Source organism: Oryctolagus cuniculus, chromosome 16 (assembly GCF_964237555.1).
Source record: "Oryctolagus cuniculus chromosome 16, mOryCun1.1, whole genome shotgun sequence".
NCBI classification, from domain to species: Eukaryota; Metazoa; Chordata; class Mammalia; order Lagomorpha; family Leporidae; genus Oryctolagus; species Oryctolagus cuniculus.
In genome coordinates, this window is record NC_091447.1 from 33,439,039 (window position 1) to 33,461,743 (window position 22,705).

General features: G+C 37.6%; 1 protein-coding gene across 11 annotated transcripts in view; it reads right to left on the reverse strand.

The window, feature by feature from the left end:
* The window catches only part of LOC103349457 (uncharacterized), an 83,161-nt gene that overhangs the window by 24,088 nt on the left and 36,368 nt on the right, over positions 1-22,705 (reverse strand). For 9 of the 11 annotated variants that reach the window (XR_007922220.2, XR_011383175.1, XR_007922218.2 and 6 more), the window contains one exon: positions 16,251-16,337. The exons of 1 other annotated variant lie outside the window; for it this stretch is intronic. The gene's annotated coding sequence lies outside the window, so the exon portion shown is untranslated. Of the gene's footprint in view, positions 1-1,648; positions 8,150-16,250; positions 16,338-22,705 lie in introns of all 11 variants that reach the window. One more of the 11 variants, XM_070059780.1, reaches the window with a different exon arrangement.

The window sequence follows — 22,705 nt, forward strand, 5'->3', positions numbered from 1 at the left end:
TAAAAGACCTTTCTCTTTGTCTCTCTCACTGTCCACTCTGTCAAAAAAAAAAAAAAAAAAAAAAAGTAAAACAATGCTATTCTCACTAAATCTTAAATTTTTCATAAAAATATATTATGTTAATACTACATTGCTTTATTTGCTTAAATTATATTTATAGAGGACCAGGGCTGCGGTGCAGCGGGTTAAAGCCCAGTCTGAAGTGCCAGTATCTCATATGGGCACTGGTTCAAGTCCTGGCTGCTCCACTTCCAATCCAGCTCTGCTATGACCTGAGAAAGCAGCAGAAAATGGCTCAAGTGCTTGGGCCCCTGCACCACGAAGAAGCTTCCAGCTCCTGGCTTCGGATTGGCCCAGCTCTGGCCATTGTAGCCATTTGGGGAGTGAATCACTAGATGGAAGACCTCTTTCTCTCTCTCTCTCCTTCTCTCTGCCTTTCAAATAAATAAATCTTTAAAAACTTTTAAATAAATTCATAAATACTTTAAATTTTCCAGGTTACATTTCAAATACAGTAATATCAATAGGTAAAATTACATAAACAATAAATGCAAAGGGGTCCTGAGGCCAAAAAGTTTGAGGGTTGCTCATTTCCTTTAAGGAACCAAAGACCCAAACTTTCAACAGTCAGGCATATCACAACTACTCTGTTATCATTGTCATAAATCAACGATCATTTGAATACAGATCTGTTCCTACAGCCTATTCCATGCCACTGACCTATTAATCTAATATTATAATAGTACCACGCTGCCCCAATTACTTAGATGCACAGTAATTCTTAAGACCTGTGATTGGCCGGTGCCGCGGCTCAATAGGCTAATCCTCCACCTGCGGCACAGGCACACCGGGTTCTAGTCCAGGTCAGGGTGCTGGATTCTGTCCCGGTTGCCCCTCTTCCAGGCAAGTTCTCTGCTGTGGCCCGGGAGTGCAGTGGAGGATGGCCCAAGTCCTTGGGCCCTGCACCCGCATGGGAGACCAGGATAAGCACCTGGCTCCTGGTTTCGGATCAGTGTGGTGCACCTGCTGCAGCAGCCATTGGAGGGTGAAAGAACAGCAAAGGAAGACCTTTCTCTCTCACTGCCCACTTTGCCTGTCAAAAAAAAAAAAAAAAAAAAAAAAAGACTTGCAATAACCCTTTGCATTTCAATACAGATTTTCTATGCCAAAAATTAAAAAAAAATTAACTTCCTGGATTTTAATCAGGATTATACTGAACCTAAAGATCAATTTGAGAATCTATAGATATACAGACTAGTTGGTGTGTGTGTGTGTGTGTGTGTGTGCACGCGCGCTCAAACACAATTATACTAGGAACACAGTATATAATTTATAAATGATCTTAATATATCAGGTTAAACATTTTAATTGTCCTGTTCTTGAGTCCTTAAATTATTGTTAGATTTATGCCTGACTGATCTATATGCTGCAAAATATTGTTTTTATTTCACCTTTGTTAACGGCTAGTATGTAAAAAGAGTTGATTTTCACATGTTGACCTTCTACTCAACTATACTGCTAAATTCACTAATTTTAAGAGTTCATCCATAGACTTCTTTGAATTTTCTTAATACACAATGAATGTTGTCTTTGAATGAGTTTATTTCTTCACTTGCAATTATTATATATTTTTGCTTCTTTTCCTTACCTAATATATTTTCAAGGAGCTCTAATGCAATGTTGATATGAAGTGATAACAAGAGATATACTTGTCTCAATTGCAACCTCAAGTGGAAAGCTTCTATTCGTTCACCATTAAGTATGGCACTTAGTCTGTTTTCTATGGACTGAGAAATGTTTACAATTCATGTAACAAAGACTCATATTCAGAATAAAGAAATCCTACAAGTCAATAAGAAAAAGACAAGAACATTAAAAAAACAGATACAATACTGATTTGAACAGCAATTCCCAAAGAGGACACTTAATTGACCAGTTAACATGAAAAGGTACCTACGCCCATTAGTTATCAGGCAAGTACAAAATAAGACATAATAGGAGACCACAATACATATACCAGAACTGTATACCAAATGTATACATTTCACATTTTAATGGAAAATACTGACAATTCCATGTGTTAGTACAAATGCCAAGGAACTTGAACTCCATTATACTGAAAAGAGAGTGTAAGTTATCAGAGTACTGTTTTAAACAGAACAGCTTTTGGCAGTATCTATTAGTGTGCATACGCATTCTCAATGGCCTAGCAATCCTGTTCTTACATACACGTCTAACAGTAAAGCGCACATCAAAAAGTACATACAAGGATGTCCATAGCTACATTATTTATGAGAGCTTCAAAATAAAGATGTCCATTAATCAAAGAATGGTCAACAAAAAACTTTTGTAAATCCACACAAAATATAATATAGCAGTGAAAATGAACAAGTGAGAAAAACACCTTAAGAAACACCCTGCTAGACAAGAAGTCTGAACCTCAAATATTATGCAATAAAACCTTAAAAGAAAACATTTGTACTATGAACAGTTCTCTGTACATCAACTTTTCTAAAGTATTTTTTTAAATGGAGAGAAAAAGACCACCAACATAAAAGCTACTATCCTAACAATCTCTAAGTGTTCTGGTAGTGTTAAGTATACTCCCATTGTTTGTGTAACAGATCTTTTTCAACTTGCAAAAACTAAAACTCTACATACATTAAGCAATAACTATCTACTTCCCCTCCCCCAGTTCTTGGAAAAAAGCTATTTTACTTACTGTTCTTGTGAATCTGACTACTTTAGACACGTAATATAAATGGAAGCATTCAGTACTGTCTTTTTGTGCTGGCATATATCACTAGAATGGTGTCCTCAAGGTTTATCTATGCTGCGGCACATGACAAAATTCCCTTCCTTTTGAAGGCTGAACAATATTCTCTTTATAAAGGCTTTAATCTGGTAAAATCTATGGCATTAACAGTAAGGACAACAGTTACCTTTGAGTAGTATAAAGACAGTGTCTGGATGTAACACAAATAAAATTCATGGAATATTAATGTTTTATTTCCTGAACTGTGTGTCAATCACTTCGTGGTAACTCATCTAACAGTAAAATCATTTTTGTATACTATTTTACATAATACAACTTTTAAGACATATATATTTTACATGTATTTTAAATAATACAAATAATTTTTAAAGCATATATTTGCAATGGATCTATATCAACATAAAACTGGACTGTATGTATTATGCCACATTAAAGGGTTTTTTAGAGCCATAGGAACACATGTGCACACACATGCATACATGCACACACACACATAGCTTCCATCTGTTGGCTCAATCCCCAAATGCCCACAAAGGCTGGCAATGGACCAGGCCAAAGCTAGGAGCCAGGAACTCCATCCTGATCTCCAACGTGGCAGAAGCCAAAGCACTCAGGCAATCTTCCACTGCTTTCCCAGGGGTATTAGTGGGGAGCTGGATCAGAAGCAAAGCAGCCAGGATTTGAACCAGCACTCTGATACACCATATAGGTGTCACAGGCAGCAACTTACCCTGCTGTAGCAACCCATCCACGTTTAAGTTTTAAAGTGCTTGCGTGATGCTTTAACTCTCCCACTCAAGGCCTCATTTTTGACCTTGACTCTTTTTCTTTTAATATGTATTTATTTGAAAGGCAGAGTTACAGAGAGGGACAGATAGAGAGGGATTGCCCATCTGCTGGTTCACACCATAAATGCCCAGAGTAGCCAGGCTGGGTCAGGACAAAGCCAAGAGCTAGGGGCTTCCTCAAGGTCTCCCATTTGATTGTAGGGGCCCTAGCACTTGGACCATCCTCTGCTGCTTTCCCAGGCTCATTATCAGGGATTTAGAATGGAAGTGGAACAGCCAAGACTCAAACTGGCACCTATACAGAATGCTGGCATTGCAGGTGGCAGTTTAATCCTCTATGCTACAATGCTGGCTCCTTAACCTTGAATCCGAATATAGCAATCTTAAACTTGGTATTTCACCAAGAAACTATCAAAAAAGCATGAGGTTTAGATGAAAATATCATTATCAATGCTTATCTCTTTAGTTTTAAGTCTTAAACTTAGATTTTATTTAGCATCCCAGGAAAAAAAGAAAACTAGCTGATTAAAAATTATACTAGTGCTATAAATAATTTAGTTCCTGGGAGTTATCAAGTCTCCAAGAAAATGCTTAGTAATTCAAGGCAGAGAAGAAATCACTCGATGAAATGGAGGCATGGAGGAAGAGCAAAAGATTCTCCAGGAAGAAAGTCCTTCTGGGCCCCCTGTAGTCACCTGTGCAGTCTCTTCAAGGGGAAGCACAAGTAGCTAAAACCTGCGACTCACGCAGGCATTCCACTACCCACTATTTCATTATTTATTTATAACTAGATGGTCCAGGAATAAAAGATAAAGCTTCTTAATTGGGAATCTATATGTTTAACAAATGCTTTACAATAACCAAGACGTAGAATCAATCAAGGTGTCTACCAGCAGATGAATGGATAAAGAAAATGTGGTATGTGCATATATATATATACACACACACTGAATATCCCACTGTGTGTGTATTTGTATGTGTGTATATATATCCATATACATATGCAAACACACATATACACTGGAATATTACTCTGCCATAAAAAAGAATGAAATTGAATCATTTACAACAAAATTGATGTAACTGGAGGACATCATATTAAGTGGAATAAGCCATACACAGACAAATACTGCAAATTCTCCTTCATATACAGAAGTTAAAAAACAAACAAACAAAAAACAATAAAAATCCTTAATCTGGGATAGACAGAGGTGTTTAGATAATGGGCACCAAGTCAGAGATCAAAGGAGTAAGTTCCTAGTGTTATTGTGACTTAGTGTGACTAAATTCACAATACTCTATTATACATTTTACAAGTAAGCAACAGAAGAGAGGTACTCTGAGAGTCCAATCATAAAGTATTGCCAAAGAAGAGGAAACACTGATCTGGAGGCTGGGATAATTAACAACCAAATACTTATCAGCATCTTCAACGTTATTATTGCTAGAGAACCAAACAATATTAAACTAACAAATCAGTGATACCATGATTAACTGCATTTTCTTTAAATGCATGGTGTAAGAAAAGCCAACTTTTTTTTCCAGGTAACCTTGGAAGAATTACCACACCTGAGTTTTCATGATTCAGTCTGTTACTTTGCACAATTTCATGTTTCAATGACCATAAAAAATAATTCCTTTTGCCTATGTTTCTGGTCTTAACTACACTTAATTCAAGGCTAATGTACAGTCTTTAAACAAATACACAGAGGGATAAAGTCAGAGCAAATTTTCCTTCTGTGCTTCATAACAAAATATATTGGATGAAACAGAGGTTTTAATCGAAGGCAAAACAGATTAATTCGTTTTCTTTTTTTTATTTATTTATTTTTTGACAGCAGAGTGGACAGTGAGAGAAAGAGAGACAGAGAGAAAGGTCTTCCTTTGCCGTTGGTTCACCCTCCAACGGCTGCCACGGCCGGCGCGCTGCAGCCGGCGCACCGCGCTGATCCGATGGCAGAAGCCAGGTACTTATCCTGGTCTCCCATGGGGTGCAGGGCCCAAGTACTTGGGCCATCCTCCACTGCACTCCCTGGCCACAGCAGAGAGCTGGCCTGGAAGAGGGGCAACCGGGACAGAATCCGGCACCCTGACCAGGACTAGAACCTGGTATGTCGGCGCTGCAAGGCGGAGGATTAGCCTAGTGAGCCGCGGCACCGGGCTAGATTAATTCATTTTCAAGGCATAAGTGTATGAAACTCAGATTTAGGTTAATGACTTCCGATAGTGTTAAATCCATCCTCCCTGTCCTACTCTTAGTAAAACTATTCCTACTCTTAGTAAAACTACTGGCTTGACACTAAATACTGTTCTAAATTTAAAAACAAGGGCATGTGTTTAGCCTGGTGCTTAAGATGCTAGTTAAGATGCCCACTCACATTGGAGTATCTGGGATTGATACTGATCTTTAGCTCCTGACTGCAGCTTTCTCATGCAGATTCTGGGAGGGATTGGTGATGGTGTAATTGGGTTCCTATCACCCATGCAGCAGACCTAGATGGAGTTCCTAGCTCCTCACTTTAGCCAGAACTAGTTCCAGGAGCTGTGGGCCCTTTGGGAAGTGAACTAGCACATGGGTACACTCTCTCAAAAATAATAATTTAAAAATAAATTTATGAATAGCTTCAACATGCCTTGTTCAAAGCTGTCCATCAGCTGGATCAGCTACCCCTATAAGAATATACCATGAACCAACATTTATCATTTTGCTAGCATTCCCTTTATGTTTTCAATCTTCATTTTTCTTTTACAGTCAAGTACTTCTAAATTCAGAAGTTCTTATGTGAGTTTTCCTTTTATGTAAGCATAAAGAATCTGTGAAGCCAAATAAGAGAACTATTCATTTCAAAATATTTTGGGAGTGATTGTGACATTCATTCACTTCTAACAGAAAACTACTCCATGATCCAGAAACAAGAAAGGAAGGAAGAAAACTGTTTTCTATTGAGCATCTCTTGCCCACCAGCCCTTACTGGGCATCTACATGTCAATGGCCTAAATAAACCACTTCTATTCACCTGAACTACCATTATTACCACTGTAAAGTACAGTTTCAATGGTGCAGAGGAAAAAACTAAGACATTTTCCCAAAGAGAACTGAGCTCCCAATATAAATCTGATGTCTCATCAGGTTACAACACATACTGCTTCATATTCTATTTTCATTGTGTGGGGAAAATACTCATATCCCAGAGGATATGAAGTGACAGCTCAGCCTTATTTCTTTCCTGGCTCTTCATATTTATCTGTGATAGCGGAAACAGGGAGTCTGTTCACTTGGGTATCCCCAGACAACCAACCTCAAGTAGTGGCTACATCAAGGAAAGCTTTATTTACTTGTGACAAGGAGACAGGAGATGGTTTCTCAAAGCAAAACTGCCTTCCTGAGAAGCATGTTGCCAGGGCTTTTTCAGCAGGGTTTAGGGTATGTGTATGTGTGGGGAGCTGGTATTCATGGTATACCAAAAGGGGAGTGTGACACCCTTCCTGCTCATGCAACACTCATCTTCATTCAAAAATCTATGTGATAATAAGCCACTTTGGTGGTCCAGTACCCTCTGAGTATAATTTTGTAAGATAAATGTTCCTGAAACATCCTCTGAAAGACAGGGAAAACCAGTAAACTGTTTCATGTTCTCTCTCTTTGCACTTGTGCCTCTTTCTTGCTTAAATCTTACTCTTGGGTATATCTGTACTTCCAAATCTTTTGTACTAAGAGCCCAACCAGATAGAACTGTCAATGAGCATGAGGCCTGACACACAGTATATGCACTTTGAGGGATAAATATCCCTCAAAATAAAGAAATATAAATACTTCATTTCTTTAATCACTATTAAATGGCTTTGCATAGCCATTATTATGTAGGCCAAGTGATACAAAGACAAATAAAAGATTTCTTCAAAAGGTCCCACACAGTCCCTTGTGCTACCTTACATAGCTTACCGAATTCTTCCTCACTTAGCTGTATTTAACAAAGGCATTATAGAAACCCAAGAGTGGGATAAGTATCTATTACATTTTTTAATTGTTTTCTCTTAGCCTTTCATTACCTCAGATGGAAAATTTAAACAGTATTATTTTAAAGAATGGAGATGACAATCATAAAAACAATTTGTAATTTGTAAAGGGCAAGCAATTCTGAGCAGCTCTTTTGCTGTTATACTTGGATAATCTTGAGAGTATAATCAGGAATTATTAATCTTTGTAAACCTATAAATTGTCAGAGTTTCTGAAATTAAAAGGGTTTTCCATATGGCTTCTTAAATATAATTTTTATATGTATTTCTCTTCCACAACCCACCAAAAGTTCTAACACTTCGGTGTTAAAGAGTATAAATTTCCAATAGTTATCAATAGCTAGGATGGTCTGTGGTAAAAATCAAAATTATTCTTAAAATCCAGCTCTGAGTAACTTTGGTTCTATTTCATGTGTGATATTCCCTTAACAAGTTTCTATGTTTGTTTGCAAGTAGACATTGTGCATTACCTGTTCGTGGGTTCAATCCACTCTAATGGCAAATCACAAGCATATAAGAGACAGCAAAGATTCTTTCTTTCTTGCTCCAAAAGTGAAAAGGCAAAGCCCTAGAGTTTTGAGGAAGAGTTGGAGAAATCACTGTAAACTTATAAAACTGCTGGTGATACTATTGTGGGCAATGTGATAATAAGCCACTCCCTGTGTTACGAAAGAATTAACATAGCAACTTGCTTTGTCCATAATTTCAACCTGATGTAATCCTGAAGTTGGAGGGTGTGATTTATTACGAATAGTCCTGAGTCAAGGACAAGATTACCTTGATGAATAACCTTTATTGAGTTAGTCACAGAGAGAGTAAATATGTATTACTTAGTATCAGGGCTTATCTTCAGGACTTTTAAGGGCAGACTTCCCATAACCACGCTCATTCCAACCTAGTCTGTGCTCACCACAGTAGAATGCATGGCTCTTAGGGTTTTTCAAAACAGCTGATAACATTGATGGAATTTTTTGGTTGAAGGTAAGTTTAAAAAGATAAAGGTCATCATCAAGCTTATTTTCAACAGGTATTACACTTTGCATTTTTCTTAGAAAGTCCCAATACAGAAATACCCCTTCTTGATTTCTTCTCTAATACACATGGATATATGCCATTTACAATCACAAACACCCTGCCAGGATGTAGGATAAATGCATGCACTCACTGTAACACCATTACTTTCTCTCCTACTCAATGAAAAAACTGTGAAACCATTACAAAACTAAATGCAAATCACCCTGATCTGTATTATAAAAGTAAATTAACTATAAACTTTAATTCAATTTTTAGATGTAACAAATTACTTGCTAAACACTTTAGGATCATTAACTTCTCTGAATTTTACAGGGATAATGTCACACACAAAAAGATTTTAAGGAGGAAAAAGTGTTACTGATACACATGTCAAGAGAATTTACATGAAATGCTTATCAAAGAATTCTTTATTGAATTTTGATAAAGATAATAAATAGTGGCTTCCCTGTCCTCTATTAATAAAATTACCCTCAATCCTTGATAAAAAGTATACCTTCATTTCTGTAACTAGTCATTTAATGCTTAATAAGATTTATAACCTAAGGTACAATTTAGACTACTAAATTATTTGGTTATACAATAAAAAATTATACTCTTGAACTTTTTTTCTATAAAACTGCACTAATACAGTATTTAAAAGCCATGAATCCTGCCTAGAAGCTATTTCCCTGCACATATTTATGACTAAATAGCACTACATGTACTCTCAGCAAGTTGATTTAAAGCATTAAATTTCCAATCTCAGTGATGACAAACAGGGTTTTAGAGATCAAGCTTCCTGTTAAAATTAACATCATAATCTGTATAACGTATTTTAAAACATCACTTGAAAGTGCTAAAAAAATGACTGCACAGTCAGAAATTGTCAAGTCAAAAATAAAGAAGGGACCGGCGCTGTGGCATAGCAGGTAAAGCTGCCACTCGCAGTGCCAACATCTCATATGGGCACCGGTTTGAGTCCCAGGTGCTCCACTTCCAATCTAGCTCTCTGCCTTGGCTTGGAAAAGCAGAAGATGACCCCTGCACCAGAATGGGAGACCTGGGGGAAGCTCCTGGCTTTGGATTGGCCCAGCTCCAGCCACTGCAACCAACTGGGGAGTGAACCAGCAGATGGAAGACCTCTCTCTCTCGCTCTCGCTCTGCCTCTCTCTGTCCCCCCCCCCCCCGCCTCTCCTTCTCTCTGCCTCTTTCTCTCTCTCTCTGCCTCTCCTTCTCTCTGTGTGGCTCTGACTTGCAAATAAATAAATCTTTTTTTTTTTTTAAAGGAGGAATTCAACAGTAAAAAGACTGTTGGAAATTAATTCTATAACATTGTAGGTTACAAAATCAACATACAAAAATCAGCTGCATTTCTATATACTAGCAATGAACTATCCAAAAAAGAAATCAAGAAAGTAAACAATAGCATACAATAGCATCAAAAAGAATAAAATATATAGGAATAAATTTAACCAAAAAGGTTAAAAATCTGTACATTGGATGCTATAAAACGCCACTGAAAACAGATGATAATTAAATAAATGAAATAAATGAAGATATAAATAAATAAAAGATATACCATATTCATTGATTGGAAGTATTAATATGGTTAAAATACTCATACTACTCAACATGATTTGCTGATTCAGGTAATCCTTATCAAAATTCCAGTGAAATTTTTCACAGAGATAGAAAACAAAATCCCATAGCCTATACATAACCACAAAAGATCCTTAATGACCAAAGAATCTTTAGAAAGTAGTCTAAAGGCATCACACTTTCTGATTTTAAACTGTGTTATACAGTATGGAATAGGCAAAACAAAATTAGATATAGACCAATGGAACAAAATAGTTAGAAATAAACTCATGCACATAAGGTCAAATAATCTTTGACAAAGGCTCCAAGAATACAAGATGGAGAAAGGACACTCAAGTAAGTGGTGGTGGGAAAATGAGATATTTACATATAAATCAGAGTGGACCCTTATTTTACAGCATATACAAAAATTAACCCAGATGGACTAATTAAAAATGGATTACATTAAGACCTGAAACCTTAGAACACCTAAAAACAAATACGGGAAAACTCCTTGATATTGGTCTTGGATTTTTTGGACAGGACATCAAAAGAACAGGAAACAAAGGAAAAATACACAACTAGGACTGTATCAAACTAAAAACCTGTCCAGTAAAAGAAACAACAAAATGTAAAATATAGTCCACCAAATGAGAGAAGCTGTTCACAAACCATATACAAGGGGTTCTTCTAAAACTCTATAAACAATTTTGAATTATGAAGAAAAATTTGCATGGATTTCAAAACTATTTTGTATTAAAATAACCCTTCAGGTTCATTTTTCTACAAATTTTTGAAGTACCCTTATTTAAGAGTTTAATTTCCAAGCTATGTGAGGAACTCATATAAAACAATAGCAAAAAAAAAAAAAAATCCAAAAACTAATTTAAAATGTGCAAAGGATCTGAACAGACAATATTATAAAGATCGCCAACAGAAACATTTTCAACATCACAAATCATCAGGCAAATGCAAATCAAAACCACAGTGACATGCCACCTCAAGTCTATTAGAATTGCTATCACCAAAAAGATGAGAGATAAAAAGGGAATGCTTGTACACTGTTAAGGGGAATAGAAATTTATATAGCTTTTAAAAGGAGGACACCCATACAATCCAACAATTCTACTTCTGGGTACATATTCAGTATTGCACAACTTCTTACATGGCACTACAGGAATTCAAAGCAAGAATCCTGGAAAATAAAGGGAGAGGCTGCATCGTCTTTTCTCAGTCATGTCATGCAGTACTTTCTTCACATTGTATTGGTCATAAGCTAGTCATGAACCTGTGCAAACTCAAGAACTGACTCTTTCCTCTTAATGGAGGAGTATCAAACAGACTACAAGGTGGTTGGCAGTACAGCTACTTTAGGAAATGGTGGAGACTCACCCTCCATGACTGCTCAAAAGTCATGTGTAAAACCCAGCAGACTCATAGAATGGCAAGTGCCCAAAACAGCACTCCTGCCTCAGAATCAACCCTTGGGACATTCGGATCTGGCGAAAAGGTCCATGAGAGTCTCACAGGCATGGGAGGCCATGACACGGTGGCAAAAAAAACAATCTAAATGAAAGATCCTGGTGAACAAGACCCCAGCAGAAGGAACAGGCCATCAAAGAGGGAGGCGCCTTTCTCTAAAGGGAGGAAGGAACCTCCACTGTGATATGGCCTTGACTAAACAAGTTCAGAGTTGGTGAACTCAAGGGGCTTCCATAGCCTAGAAAGCTCATAGCAAGAGTCTCGGGTGATTGCGCATGTCATAAATAAGGGTGCCAATTGTTAAATCAACAACGGGAGTCACTGAGTACAGGCTCCCCACGTAGGATCTCTGTCCTTAATGTGTTTTACTATGAAACTTAAAAACAACACTACTAGTTGAACAATGCCCTATACCTTGTGCGGTTGTATGAGTGCAGCCTGTTGAAATCCTTGCTTAGTGTATACTAAGTTGATCTTCTGTATATGAAGGTGATTGAAAATGAAACTCGATGAAGGGCGGGATGGGAGAGGGAGTGGGAGAGGGGAGGGCCATGGGAGGGAGGGAGGGAGGTTGGGGGGGGGAGCCACAACAATACAAAAGTTGCACTTTGTAAATTCACATTTATTAAATAAAAAAAAAGAACTTATGGAGGGGAAAAGCCATTGTAATTCATAAACTGTACTTTGGAAATTTATATTTATTAAATAAAAGTTAAAAAAAAAGAAAAACCCTTCGATGTACAGATAAATAGGTCAGAATAGATTTGTGCTTACTGTGGGGGAGTAAAACTAAGATGTGGACTAGTCGTTTTGACTGTATAGTAGCGTACACAATTGTGGTCGCAGAGTGCCTATAGCATTACGAAATACTGTTAATGATTCCATCAGCACATCCTGTGTAAGCGGCAGTGTGTTTGAGCTAATTAGATATTCTAAGAATTGCTATAAGCCATTTTCCTGTCCTCTCCTTTTTTAGCCAATAAATATTTATTGTTTCCAGTATGAATGTTGCATAAAAAAAAAAAAGTCATGTGTAAAAACCATGCTCTTAACCTGATCTGAAAGCTTTGAGGTAGTCTGCAACACCATTTAGAATCTACAATGGGCAAAGGGACCTCAGGGAGAGAATGAGTTCTAAAGAAAATTCTTCAGGCTATACTCCCTTCACATTCATCTCCTTCTAAAAGCCATCAGTGAAGACAGTGAGAGGATTCCTGATCCCACAAAGAAAATATAACCTCTTCATCACAGTTGCTCCCAGCAGAGGCAAGCTCCATCATAAAAAGTTGTAAATTTTTTCTGGAAGATGAGGAAAGATGCCTTATGACATCCTATTCTCACAGAATTAGCTTTCAGTCACCTCACCATCATCTGATGCCCAATACAGACCTAACCCAAATCAGACCTTAATTTCTCGGGTCTCAATAAAATGTCCCCAACACATGATTCACATGATTTATAAATAACTTGAAAACTCAGAGGGCAAACTGCAATTTTAAGAGCAAATTCCCAGAATCTTTTCTTGTGGCAAGGGAGGCAGGGGTGGGGGTGCGATTCAAAACAAATATTCATTCTCTGTATCACATACACTAAATCAAAATTTACTGCTAATTCTTCTGCCAATTTCAAATGGTTTGGAAAGACTACAGTGAAACTGACAAATGAATGGGGGTATGAAGAGCCTCTCAAATGTTAATTCACTCAGAACCAGAGGCCTGGGACAAAGCCAGCCAAGCACAGAATATAAACTATCTCACTGAAGAAACAGTTTACTACAAACTAAATACTGCACTAATCTTCATTAGCTCCCAAGGGAGACTAATGTTTAAAAATGGTAGAATAAGGGGCCAGTGTTGTGGTGCAGCAGATTAAGCCCCTAGAGCACCAGTTTAAGTCCCACCTGCACTGCTTCTAATCCAGCTCCCTGCTCATGTGCTAGGAAAGTAGCAGAAGATGCCTCAAGTACTTGGACCCCTGCCATCCATGTGGCGGACTAGACAGGAGTTCTTGACTGCTGGCTTCAGGCTGGCCTCGTCCTGGCTACTACAGTGATTTGAAGACTGAACCAGAAGATGGAAGATCTTCCTCTGTCACTGTCTTTAAAATAAAATCTTTAAAAAGGTACTAGAATTACTATTTAGGTTGTGAATATCTCTCCCTCATACTAACAGTTTCTCAGAACTTCATCCTAAAAGAATTCAGTTACCAAGAAATTCCATTAAATTTGATAAAAGCAATAAAAATCAATAAAACATTTCTTTAAGAAATGCTTCCATGTTACAAAAGGGAAAACACTTTCTATTTTGGTGAGTCCATGAAACAGCTACAGTGTATTTGTGGTTTATACACAGAGAACATAACTGGTTGAGTATTAGTTATTTGGAAATATTGGGTTAATGGTAATTTTGAAAAACAAAAACTGCTTTACCAGTTTAACTTCATTTCGGGAACTGAAGCCAAAATATGGAATCAACCAGTGTGTCCCATCATAAGATGAATGGATAAAGAAAATATGTGTGTATGTGTGTATACACACAATGGAATATTATTCAGCTATAAAAAAACAATGGAATTCTATCATTTGCATCAAAAATGGCTGTGACTGGAAGACATCGTGTTCACTGAAACAAGCCAGACAAAGAAAGACAAAAATCTCATGTGAAAGCTAAATTTTTTTTTAAAAAATCAAAAAAACAAAAACAAAAAAGAAGTATGTGTATATTTCAGTTTTGCTGCAAATAGAGTGTTCTGTCAAACTTGGTTTTAAATCTTTATTAAATTGCTTTTCTCATTTCGTGAATTTATATAAAGGGAACAAATTTCATGTATTTCATATATACAGTTTTAAGAGCATTATGATACTTCAAACAAATTGTTAGAATTAGATACTAGCTTTAATGATCTGTGGCTATTTTAAAATTTACTGTACATGAGAGAACTTGAACATCTTTTCATTTTATTATTGTTTATAGGCCTTGCCTATATTCCTGCTGAACTATTTTTACTTTTTATTTACTGAACTCTTCATTTAGTGGAGCATTAAGCCTTTGAACAATAATGTAAATTATCAATATGCTATCTGAAAAATACTCAATAAAATATTAAGCTTAAGAATTCAAGGTAAATTTTTACTTCGAATAAAAGTTAATATAAACAACTTGAGCTAGCCTGTTAAAACAATAACGTACTAGAGAAGGGAAAGAGGCAGGGAGGAAAATGTGACAATCACACTTAATCTACACCAGGCTGCCATATGTCACTTTTTATCCTTTGCTGGTTCATTGATTATTCATGAAATAACCTGAAAAGTACTATATTTATCTGTATAGCCACAAAACTGTCAAATCAGTTCCAAGTACACTTGCCTCAGTTATCAATGCAATGTACAGAGAAAAAGGCTCTGTGTATGACATTGCACTAAACTAAAATATAAGTACACAAATTACATTGAAATAAGAGGTTTCTACATTGGTACTAGCCTGTGCCTTACTATATTTTTTTAATGACTAAACATCAAAGCAAAAATGAAGCTGTCCCAGCTTTTAGAGGCTTTGGTCTCCAGGGCTTTCACAGAGGCCCCAAATCCTATTCCCTTCTGTATTCTGGTGTCAATGGTGTTACTGTTTTGATTTCTTTTCTTCTTTTCTATGTGCTTGTTTCTGGCAGGGTCCTCAGCTATTAACTTACTGCCCCAAAGACACCTGAATTCTGACCACCAGTTCCCCAGGATGCATTACATCAGCTCTAGCTGAGAATCTACCCTAGTTTCATATTCCCACCCAGTCATCGCCATGAAAGATTTCATGGGTCATTCAAATTCCAATTTGTTTGCCAGCAACTAGAGCAGACATTTTTTTTTAAAAAAAGACTTTTTAAAAAGACACTCAGCTTGAATCACTATCTGACAAGAAAAGAGGGGAAAATCAATTTGCTTAAGACATATTAAAATACTTTTTTGATGGCTTCAAGCTTAAAACTACCACTACAAATGCATCATTGGATTTGTCCTGCGGAAAGATCAGAGGGAAGGAATAAATTAAAAAAAAAAAAAAAAAAACAAAACCCTGTATCCTAAAAGGTCTCTGAATAGCTTGAAGAACGGAAAACCACAGTGAAATCTATAGTCCAAAATCACTTGCATTTCAAAATTTTATTGTAAACAAAAAAAGTAAGTTTAATTTTTCCTAGATGTGTTCAATATCAATTTTGTCATGAAAGTTCAAAGCATACAAAAGTTTTTAAGTTAATGATTGAGGCTAAAGACCTAAAGAGAAAATAGAATTTCATATATAATTCCAAAATCTCACATATTCCTCCATATTTTATTTCAATTTATCTTTTGAGGACTTCAAAAACTGAAAATCTCTTTCTAATTCAAGAATATGCCTGTAGGGGCAGCAATGTGACACAGCAAGTTAATTTGCAATGCCATGCCCGCACCCCATATCTGAGTGCTGTTTTGAGCTCCAGCTGCTCCACTTCTGAACCAGATCCCTGATAATGCGCCTGGGAAGGGAGCAGATGATGGCCTAAGTACCTGTGCCCCTACCACCCATGTGGGAGTCCCAGGTTCCTGGTTTTAGCCTGGCCCATACCTGGCTATGGCAGCCACTTGGGGAGTGAATCAGAGGATGGATGGATCTCTCTTTCTTCATCCCCTCTTCCTCTCTTCTTCTGTCACTCTGCATTTCAAAAAATAAAAAACAAAACAAAGAATGTGGTTGAAACTTGTACATCCATTAACAGCAGGAACATTAGGCAGGGAGAGCTTTGATATTTCAGAACTCCACTGTAAAGGAAGACTAAATCATAAAACTTCCTAAAGTAGTTAATGTATGAGACCAATGTTAATGTCTAAGGAGAAGATGATTCAAAGACAGCTTGAATACTGTTATAACTTTTAAAAAACTGTAAACACTGGGGCTGGCACTGTGGCTCAGAGGGTTTACACCCTGGCTTGAAGTGCCAGCATCCCATACGGGCGCCGGTTCGAGACCTGGCTGTTCCACTTCCTGTCCAGCTCTCTGCTGTGGCCTGGGAAAGCAGTAGAAGATGGCCCAACTCCTTGGGCCCCTGCACACACATGGGAGACCAGGAAGAAGCTCCTGGCTCCTGGCTCCTGGCTTTGGATCGGCACAGCTCCAGCCATTGTGGCCAACTGGGGAGTGAACCATCGGATGGAACACCTCTCTCTCCCTCTCTCCCTCTCCTCTCCCTGTGTAACTCTGACTTTCAAGGAAAAATAAATAAATCTTTAAACAAAAAAACTGTAAACACAAGTGACTTATCCATTTTAGTATATAGTTGTTTTACAAATATGTTGTTTTCCCTTATAAGCTTCTGTTTGTTTCTTCTATGTGCCCTAAATTTACCAAGCATATCAACACTTGCTCAGTTTTCCAATATAAAAAACTCTCTTATCAAGCTATTTTCATTGTAAAGATTACATTTGGCTGTATATAGCTACATACAACAAAAACAGAGGGGCAAAACCAATGGCCTACATAAGACAGAAACTGATTGTGTTCTCAGCCCAGTTACAGTCCATCCAGTGTCAGGAGCTCTTTGCATCTTGATGACTGATGTCGTTCTCAACAGGTGCCTTCTGCTCCAAGTCCAAATGGCTGCTTAAACTCACACTGTCATATGTACATAACAGCCAGTAGAAAGCGGGTGAAATAGGACTCCGTTCTTCTAACAGCACTCTCTAAAACCTGCACTCAATGATTCTACTTTCACTTCACTAGTCCAAGTGATAGTGATATAACCAACTCCAGCTACAAACAAAGAACTTGAAAATGCAATCTTTTCCATACACATTCCTAAGCAACAATATGCCCATCTAAAATTAGGGTTTTATTATATAAAGGAAGAATAAAATGGATGCTGGGAACGACATTTTCCCAGTCTCCATGTTATTTCTCTCTTAACCCACATATTAAATTCCTCACAATTGTTTATCATTATCTAGCTAAGCCAACCCAACCAAAATGGTTATAATTCACACTGCCATCATTTTTGCTTGGACTGTAGCATCCTAACTGATCTCCTTGCAGCAGATGGAAATGAGTGTTTCCATCTGGGCACAGAAACTCAAGAATAATATAGATTGGCACTGAGTGTGCAAAGACTCATCTGAGTGGGAGGCACTATGCCTTCTTCTCCTTCAGTTTCACACAGGTCATCCTGGCAAGGGAGGCTCCCTCCAGTTGTCAATGCAAGCGTATAAAGGCTTCTGGAGAAAAGGCAGGGACTGACTGCAAACCGGGTATGTATGTGTGGGGAGAATCTTGCTGGGATTTGGTGGTTAGAGATAAGGGGACTCACGGGAGGGAAATCAGTCTGTGTCAAAAAATACCTCCCAGTGGGCAAAATGTTGGGCTAGAATCAAGAAACTGCCAATCTAGAATTCCATGCCTGGCACAAACATCTTTCAAAAATAAAGGCAAAATAAATCATGTGAAGACAAAAGCTGAGAGAATTCACTGAATGCAGATTTACACTAGGATAAAAAGTCTTCAAGCAGAAGGAAGATTATACTAAGTGGAAATATGGAACTACAAAAAGGGATAAATAGGTCTACAAAGATAAATATGTGGCTGTTAAAACTTTCTGCTCATTTTAACGTTTTTTAAAAGTTAATTGATGTTTAAAGCCAACTTGATAATGTATTATGGGATTTGTTAACATGCAGAAGTAAAATATGTGACAAAATCAGTAGAAGGACCACAGGGATTAAAATTGCAGTCTATTGTAAAATTCTTGTGTGCAATAATAAATTACTTAAAGGTAATGTTGGTTGCTCTATTAGACTGACCAATATCCCTTGGATCTACAAAAATATGGAATATTCTCTTACCTGCACCAGAGAAAGTAGTGTACAGTGCAGGAAGAAGGGGCTCTTCACTTTAGTGAATCAAAACATTTTTCATCAATAAGATATTTCCAATCAGGGTGTAAACAAATGTAGAAAGTCAGAATCATGGATTCCACCTTCCTAAGTAACCCTAATGTGTAATGTTCTGAGGAGATATAAACTAAGTGAATTCAAGTCTCTGAGTCACATGAAGAATTACATTAATCTAGAATAGCTGGGAGTCTGTTGTAGCTAATTCATAGCCCAGTGATCTACTGAGACTTCTGCAAAATTGAAACTTCAGCATCAATTAACTCTACAACAGACACTGAGCATTGAGAAAAAACTAGGTGCTGCATCAAAGTCAGGGACTACATCATTAGCAGAGGCTAACAGATGGATTTGGCCATGTCTTGGCAAGTGTGGCTGTCAAATGTACACCTTAGCCTGCTAAGCAAGTCAGTCTAATAAAACAGAAAACCAGCTCAGCTTTTGCCTCTTCGTCAAGAAAGAAGGTATGTGTTTCACTTAGTCTCCTTCATAAATAGTAAAGCCAAGAGCCACTGCATTTGAAGTCATACAAGTGGTTTCCCTGATAAATATCACCAGATAGACATAATTTCTTGAGGGTGTTAGGGCAAAGCACTTAGGAGTATTAGATCAACATCTGACCTTGAATTCCTGAAAAGTGACAGCAGATAACAGCACAGTTTCAAAAAAGTTTATGTAGTCTCTTAAACACTCTGCATTTTATAAAGCCAATAAGCTCACACTGAAGAGCTATGACCTCAACCTAAGGACAGGCATAGCCAACTGACAGTGACGAGTCTCACAGGGGTTGTTCTAGGCACCAATCTAGCTGAGAAATACTGAGTTAGGACAGGTAAGGGGAAACAATGTAGGCAATGAGTTAATCAGCTGATGAGGGACGTTGGAGACCTAATGTGGGCAACTTTTTCTGAAGAGCAGTATAAATTCTTGTTACTACTTTTCTATGGATGCTATAACCAAGTTCCCAAATGTAATGGCTTAAAACAACACCAATTATCTTAGGGCCTGTAAATCAGAAGTTCAACACAGACCTAAGTGGGTTAAGATGCAGTTGTCAGCATGGTACATTCTTTTCTAGAGGTGCTATGGAAGAACCTGCTTCTTTGCCCTTTCCAGTCTCAGAGGCTGCCTGCCTTCCTTGATCCATTGGCCTCTTACTCCATCTTTAAAGCTAGCACGAGGAAGCCTGATCACTCTCACATGCAGTCTCTCCAGGACTCTCTCCTAAATCCACCTTCCACTTTTAGAGACCTCTAAGTACCTTGGGACCATCAGCTTAGTCCTATACAGAACAGATTCTAATGTCAGTTGGTTAGCAAACTTAATTCTCCTTTGTCAAACAATCCAACTTTTTCAGAAGTTCCAGATGGGCATAGGTGTCTTTGAGAACCATTATTCTACCTACCACACTGTTTCACAAGCTTTCCATAGAAATTTCTCCACTAGTTTACATGTATAAAGCAATTATTATTTGGGGTAGGTAGCACAGATTTGGAGATACACAGCTAATCATTGTGGTTCCATGCCTATGCTTTTGTAGATCTTCAAGAGGTGTGAACAAGGCAGCTCAGGAAGCATCAACAGTAATGCAGATCAGACTGGCTCAGAACAGAGTGGTGGGGATTCATTAGTGACAAACTATGAGAAGCACAAAGAGGCAGAAATAAAAAAATGTGAGGAGGGTCAGGGACTGATGCCAGAGTCCAAGGTTGGGAACAGGTTCTGGCACTAGCTGTAGATCTTAGAGAAGTCACTTCTCTTACTTTCCTCATCTGCGAAATGAAAGCTTGACCTCAATTATTCTCTAATGTCCCTTCCAAGTCAAAATGCTTTAAGATAATTTAATAAGGAAGAAAGAAAAAGAGACTAGAAGTTTGTTCTTCTTAAATCTGAAACACGGGAGAATTTCACCTACCCGTGGAAATGGAGATCAGAAAAATAATCTTCTATTTGAAGCCAGATAAATGACACCTTGAAAAAAAGTATATGGGAAAACTTGATCCCACTTCATAGCATCTTCATCATTTCTAGCTTCAATCTAATCAATTGAAGGTAAAAGCCAACAGGTGATATATTTTGAGAATACTAATAATTACAATTTGTAAAATAATATTATGCCCTTAGAAATTGAGAAAAATTTAAAAGGCTAAATAACCTTTGTTGTCGAGAAACCATTCTCAGGAAATAAAAAGTGTCATTCAGAATATTTATTAACTATGAAACTGGCAATCAATAGATTAATAATTTACCATATGACCTTAAAAACAAAGAAATTAAATGAATGGCCATTCGACATGATCTTGGAATACTAATTTTAAGCAGATAAAGTAATGAAATGCTTGTATATTATATAACTAATCACTATTAAATAAGATTATCCATCAAATTTGATTACTAAAGAAGAATTACCAACCAAAACATATTCTATACCTTAAATATATATAATTTTTATTTTTAAAACAGGGAAAAATGAAGCAATACTGACTGTAGAAATTCTTGGGTATTCAATATAACTAAATCCCTAGAAACAGAAAGAATAATTATTATATCTTATACAAAATATCAAATACCAAAAATTATAAATAACTGTAATCTACCTAAAAGTAAAGGGAAATTCCCTTCAAAACAAATATCCAGATGTCTCTTTTCTGGTTCCAATTAACCTTTATATAGAAACTAATAAAGCTGTCTTTGAGAATTCAGAAATAAATTTAGGTAATTTACAAAACACGAGTTATAATTTTTTACATAGTAATTCTTGTTCTAAATTATGAATGTGGAATAAAACTAGAAGTCAACTTTTAAGGACATCATAGCTGGATTTAGAATATTTACAGAGGGACCATGGAATCACAGATGTTGTTCTGTTAAAAATGAATTAAAAATCTGGAAACTTGAGCCCCTGGCCCCACAACCTCCAAAGCTTAGGTTCGTGCACCTGTGAAATAAAAAAATTCTAACATCTGAGAAGATGAAACCTAGTTATTTGCATAGTTTTCTGACAGTAAATATTTTCTAAAAAGAAACTATCAAAAAAATGACTTACAATGGATAAGGGAATAATTTTATGTTAAAAAAAATATTGTTGGGCCGGCGCCGCGGCTCACTAGGCTAATCCTCTGCCTAGCGGCGCCGGCACACTGGGTTCTAGTCCTGGTCGGGGAACTGGATTCTGTCCCGGTTGCCCCTCTTCCAGGCCAGCTCTCTGCTGTGGCCAGGGAGTGCAGTGGAGGATGGCCCAAGTGCTTGGGCCCTGCACCCGCATGGTAGACCAGGAGAAGCACCTGGCTCCTGCCATCGGATCAGCGCGGTGCGCTGGCCGCAGCACGCTGGCTGCGGCGGCCATTGGAGGGTGAACCAACAGCAAAGGAAGACCTTTCTGTCTCTCTCACTGTCCACTCTGCCTGTCAAAAAAAAAAAAATATTGTTAAGGTACAGCACTGTGGTGCATTAGGTTAATCCTCCACCTATCTTGTCAGCATCCCATATAGGCACCAGTTCTAGTCCTGGCTGCTCCTCTTCTAATTCAGTTCTGGGAAAGCAGCAGAAGATGGCCCAAGTGCTTGGGCCCCTGTGGGAGACCCAGAAGAGGCTCCTGGCTCCAGATTGGCCTGGTTCCGGCCGTTGCAGCCATTTGGGGAGTGAACCAGTAGATGGAAGACCTTTTCTTTGTTCCTCTCTCACTGTAACTCTACTTCTCAAATAAATAAATTTTTTTTAAAAATATTGTTAAATATTGAAGTATAACATCAGTAAAGCCTAGAAATTAATATTTGCATTCATTCAATAGACTTTGTTTTTTAGAAGTTCTAGGTTTACAGCAAAAATTAAGCAGATAGTATAGAATTTCCACAGAGCCACTCTATCCCCCAGTGTGTCCCACTATCAGCACCCTTCACCGACGTGGTGCATGTGTTACAAGTGATAAACCCACAGTGACATATCATTATCACCCAGTGCACAGTTCACAATAGGGTTTACTCTTGATGCTGGCCATTCTTGGTGCTAACACATTCTATTAAAGGTATTAACATGTATCCACCATTACAGTATCATATAGAATAGTTTACTGTCCTAAAAGCTCTTGGTCTTCTTCCTATTCTTCCTTGTCTCCTTTTAGCTCTGATAATCACTGGTATTTTT